Source organism: Impatiens glandulifera, chromosome 6, assembly GCF_907164915.1.
Source record: "Impatiens glandulifera chromosome 6, dImpGla2.1, whole genome shotgun sequence".
Taxonomy (NCBI): Eukaryota; Viridiplantae; Streptophyta; class Magnoliopsida; order Ericales; family Balsaminaceae; genus Impatiens; species Impatiens glandulifera.
In genome coordinates, this window is record NC_061867.1 from 41,762,567 (window position 1) to 41,769,040 (window position 6,474).

Here is a 6,474-nt window from a genome sequence, read left to right on the forward strand (position 1 = left end):
GAAATTGATAATTATGAAAAAAATTGAAATAATTAGTAAACAGAATTGAAGGTAGGGAAGGAATGCATGATTGAGGTCTGATTGACCTACACTCGTTTCTCTTTACAATCATTCATTCATTCATTGTGTTCAACTTACAAAGGAGAAACGTGACAAGTATAATGAATAAAAGTAACAAATCATCCATCATGTTATTTTAATTTATAAAATAAGACACTTTTTTTTTTTGATGAAAAAATATCAATTTTTTGCTTTTTTCTTTGGCAACAATAGTTTTGTATTTTGATACGAGTTTATTTTTAGTGACTAGTCTTGTATAGTAATTATCTTATTTTAAATGAGAATGTTTTTAATAAAAAAATTGAATCAAGACTTTCAGTTAATAATAAGATAAAATCATCATTTGAAATAATCAACTAGATTAATTTGATGTCAATTTAAAAAAGGGTAAAACAGACAACATTTTCTTCTTTTAAATACATTTATGTAATATGTAACTTATCATTTTAATATATCAGGACTTGTTTTATATTGGTTATTTGAGAGTTTTGTTAGAAAAAAAAAAGAGAAGTAGACTATTTGATTTTTAATTTGTTAATTATTATTATGTATTTAAAATTTATAAAGATAAAGTAAGAGTATTTTCGTTAAAATAAATAATTTGATAATTTAAATGGAAATGATGCGGTAAAAAATAATTTATAAGTAATCGATTAAAATCTAAAAAAATCAATATTAATCTCTTAGATTTTTCTAATTTTATTACATTTCTTTCTCTTTTATTTTTCTTAAGATTTAAGAAAATCCCGTGCATAAAAATTAAAGTTACATCAAATAAGTAAATTAATTTCATATAGCATTTTAAATACTTATTTTATAAAAATATATATATTAATAAAATTGTACAGAATATTATGAAAATAAAAAAGGATGTGAATATTTGAGCTTAGTGGGATGGACTAGCCGAAACTCAAAAGTTCGGCTAATATTAAGGGTAGTCCGACTAATACTAAGGGCTTGTTTGAGAAAATAGTTTTTTTTTTTGTTTTACTTAGGTTTTATTTAAAAAAATCCTCGTTATTAAAAATTAGGAAAAAATTGGTTTTTAAAATTTAAATACTAATTTACCTTTTAACTTTAAATGATATGGTGTAAGTGAGAGAATGATAATTTAGAGAAAATATAAAATTATAGAATAATTTTAGTATTTAAATGATAAAAAAATTTGATTTAATAGTTAATAAGATGTTTGCGTTTTGGAATAAAAATTAGATTTTATCTTATAAACTTTAGGACAGACCGACCTAAGTCGAGCCAGGTTAAGTGAGCCCAAATCAGAGTCTGAAGGTCAAATTAAATACAAACGAAGCTGAAGGACCAAATTGAATAGTAGTAAAATGTTGGGCCTCCATGTTTATGAATCAAAGAAAAGTAAGGTCAAATCCAAAATATTTACAAATGAAATGTGAAAGGATCTTCCTTCTCAACTTTTTTTTATAGGACGTATCAAAAACATTATAGAAAAAGACAAACTTAATATAATAAATTATTTATATATATTAAAATCATTAAATATTTAATATATAATAAGATAAATTATTTATATGGGTTGAATTATTAATATTATAGACTTTCTACTTAAATCCTACAAACACTTTGAAGGTTATTGAACTAATATCATAAGGTAGCGTTTGGTTGGTGGTACAAATTATATAGGGTATAAGTTGTATAGAGGTATAAATTGTAACTAGGTATAAATAATATAGGATAGTATAAATTATATAGGTTATTGATGTTTGATATGAATTATAAGAAATGATATAAATTGTATATGATTTATAGTTTTGTGTTTAGTATATAGTATAAGAATGTAGTATAAGTTATATAAATATTAATTTAAAATGTTAATTATTATTATTATTGTTATTTTATATTTATTTATATTATAAATAATATTATTTATTATTTTAAATTATTGTATTATTATTTAATAATTAATATAAATTTAATTAATATATTAAAAATTAATTATAATATAAACGATAAATTATTATGTTTATTTAATTTAAATATTATTAATAATTATAATAAAATAAAAATATTATTTATAATATAAGTAAATATAGAAAATAATAATTAATAAAATTATCTTTATAAAAATAAATAAATATTTTTTAATAAAAATATTGAATTATTTAAAAAATATCAATATTAAAAATGATTATATATAATAATATTATTATTAAAATTAATTAAAATATATTTAATATATTATATAATAATATAGTATTAATAAAGAGTATAATAAAAAATTAAAAATTAAATAAAATAAGAATAATATTGTACTTAAGGAACTAGTTACTATTTTATACTAAATATGAGATATAAATTATATAGGGATATAAATTTATACTAATAGTAAAAATATAAAAAACACGTGTTAAAACACTATTGGTATAGTTTATACTATACCAATAGTGTTATACCTACTTGTACTGTCAACCAAACACAGCTTAAAGATACGAAAAACTGTGAATTGAAGTATGTATTACTGTTTTATAATCAATAAAAATCATATAGTTAAAAAATGATTGGCAATAATATTTCAAACTTAAAGTTTATATTTTCAAACATGTGGTATCATAACATAGAACAATAGTCTAAGAACAAATTATTTTCCAAATTATATATATATGAATTAAGGTTTTATATATGCATACGAAGGTGTAAGAAAGACTGTCTCTTAATAATAGTTAAATAATATATACATACAGTTATGATAACATGTAATGATTTATTTATTCTTTGAATCACTGATACAGTCAAAAGTTTAATAATATATTATAAATTAACGAATCAGTCAAACTTAATAGAAATAATTGAAGATTTTTGTTTCTTTCAATTTAGAACGGATGTTGCTGAATGAAATGTGAAAGCTTTGGCAATTTATGATCAACTACCTAATTAAAAGAATGAACAGTAAATGAGCTTTCTAATAGATTAAATTTTCTTCTATGTTTAAAGAAAAATAAAGGATCTATTTAACTAATTACCGTCCAACACTAACCATTTCTTTGATTATGAAAGATAAAAGGTAAGGTTTCTTTTATTATTATCAAGGGTCTATTTGAAAAAATAAAATTTATAACAATTTAAATTTTAATAAATATAATTAAGTTATTGGTTAATTAATAAAGTGATCAAACTATAAAGTTTATATTCTTTATAAATTATGTTACTAGTCAATACGATATCTATTTATGAATAATTGGTTAGTTCAAAATGCTCAAATTAAAAGATTTATAGATATCAAATTAACAATAAAAAGAAAGAAGATTATGTATTCTCTTCATTTTCAAATATATAGAAGACTATTATTTAAAGATTTATAAAGTTTTAAATCTTTCAATGAATATAATTAATATTGTTAGTTAAAAATTTAGTAGACCGTATGACTTATATATTCATTGTAAAACATGGTATTATTTTAATTTTGATATTTATAGTATGAATAATTCGTTAGTCATTAAAGTGTCCAATTTAGAAGGTTTATAGATATTAAATTAAAATAAAATCAATTATTCATGTTTATGTAATAGTATGAATAATTCGTTAGTCATTAAAGTGTCCAATTTAGAAGGTTTATAGATATTAAATTAAAATAAAATCAATTATTCATGTTTATGTAATGCAAATAATGAAATGACATTAAAGTTTGTCATGTATGTTCATATATAAAATATTATGGATCGACCAAGGTTGATCAATTATTTTATAATTATGAACATTATGGTGGTAAATCAATAAACTTTATTGGTATACTTTTTTTGGGGTGGGGGGAAACAGCTTAGTGACATTTCATTAAAAAAACTCAAAAGAGGGAAAAAAATACAAAAGTTTAATATCAGATCTAGACAATTTCTAGATTTGACAATGAAACAATAATTGAATTACAAACAATAACAATAATCAATTAGAGCCTACAACGTTTTTACTTTAATTTTACTTGTGACCTTCTCAAACGAAATATTTCATATCTGGCAGAGTTTTCTATTCTCTTCATTCTTTTCGATTCCTCTCCAGGATTGAATGAGTGCATTTCCATCTGAAGTTATATCTCTCCAAATATCTTCAGCGGTTCTACTTCCCACTGTGAGTTCTTGAATTTCTTTCTTTCCAGATATTATAGATTACTGCTCCAAAATAACATTTCAACATACTTACATAGAAGGATCTTCCTTTTACTTTATTCTTCATCCACTCTTGGATTTCTTCCCATATTCCTAGAAAGTTGATGATGTTCATGCTTACAGCATACATCCTCCAGATTTGTATTATAAAAGAGCATTCCCAAATAAATGGTTTATGTTTTCCTCAACTCCCGAACATAGAACACAGTTGATATCAGGAATGTTTATGTATTTTCGAATTCTGTCTTTTGTTGTCAACCTTTTCTTGTATACCAGCCAGAGAATAAATTGGTGACGAGAAATAATCTTTGGAGACCATACCACATTATACCAATCTACCTCATGTCCTCTTGTTCTAACCATTTCCTATGCCTTTCCTATAATAAACTTCTCATTGCTTTCTATTTTTAAGCATATTTCATCATTACTTTCATTGAGTTGCTTCTGCCTCATTAGGTTTAGGATTCTATCACCTTCTGAAATACGCCTCAAAAGTGAATCACATTTACCTTTTTAGACGTCTCTAAATGAGCATTTGATGTATTCTCTTCTAACTCTGTTTCCTTGCATTTCTTCTTTGAATATAATGGAAATATTATCCAGCCAAGGATCATGCCAGAATAGTACCCCTCTTCCATTTTCAATTGTGGTTTTCACCATTTGAAAGACATATTTTCTTGTTTTTAGGATTTTCTTCAATGACCATGCCATTCTTTCATTGATGCTTCGTGTCCAGATATTCTGCTCTTCTTTCATAAATCTTGTATGCACCCATTTGACCCATAGGGAGTCCGCTTTTTGCTCCAACTCCCATAAGCTCTTGATGGTGAGGGCTTTATTCCATTCAATACAACTTTTTATTCCTAGTCCGCCTTCTTCTATGGGAGTGCAAACATCCTCCCATTTGACTTTTTTTCCTCCTCTGCCTTGTGTTCCCCAGATGTAGTCTCTCATGATTCTATCGAGTTCAGGCATTACTTTCTTTGGGATGACTATATGTTATGCCCAGTAGCCAATAATTCCAAATATGACTCTTTTAACAAGCTCGATTCTACCTGCATAAGACAGTTTTTTCGTAGCCCAACCCAAGACAGAATTTCTAACATTTTCTACCAGTTGTCTGAAGTGATTGTATCGAAGTTATTTTGATGACGGGGGTACTCCAAGGTATTTCACTGGTAGTTCACCTTCCTTGATTCCCATAATATTGAATATGTTTTCTTTCCTTTCTTCATTAACCCCTCCATAGAAAGCCTGATTTTTGTCCTCATTGATGTATAGACCTGTAATACTCGAAAAGATTGTTAGAGCTTCTTTGATTATACTAACAGATTCAACATCCACATAAGCCACAAAAAATAGATCATCTGCAAAACATATATGGGTTATTGCTTCTTCTTTGCAGTACGGGTGAAATTTGAAATGATGACTTCTCAAAAGCATTTTTAAAATGCAGTCAAGAATTTTCATTATTAAGATGAATAGGTAAGGAGATATAGGGTCTCCTTGCCTTACTCCCCTTTCACCCTTGAAAAAGCCTCCATGAATACCATTCACGCTCACAACAAAGTGAGGAGTAGAAACACATTGCATAATCCAATCAATGAAAATAATTGGAAAACATGCAGCAAGGAGGAATTTGTGGATTGATCCCCATCTGATCGAGTCAAAAGCTTTTTTAATGTCAATTTTTTAATGTCAAGCTTATCAATAACTGTTTTTAAACGTTGCGAAATAATTTTTGAAATAATTTTGTAAATAACATTGCAGCATGAAATAGGACGAAAGTCCTGAATTTTTCCGGAATTGAATTCTTAGGAATCAAATTCAACACTGTGACGTTCCATTGCCTCAACATTTTCCTGTTTTGGAAAAATTCAAAAACCCCTTCGCTTACATCTTTACCTACTATTTCCCAGTTTTCTTTGAAGAAGTTCGCGTTGAAACCATCTGGCCCTGGGCTTTTATCCCCTTTCATCAAAAATACAGTTTTTTTGATTTCTTCCATACTAACTCTTGTAATCAATTGGTTACCACTTTCTTCACTGATTTTTCTTTGCACAATCTGTTGAAGCAATCTTTGGATGTGCTCTATTATTGTGCTCGTTTCTGTTCCAATCAGCTTTTTGTAGAAACTTATTGCTTCCTCATGAACTGCCTTTTGTCCCTGTAAAACATCTCCATTTGAGTTTGTGAGCTTTAGGACCTGATTTCTGAAATTCCTTGATGAACATTTTTTATAAAAGAAAGAAGTATTCTTGTCTCCTAATGAAAGCCAATTTTC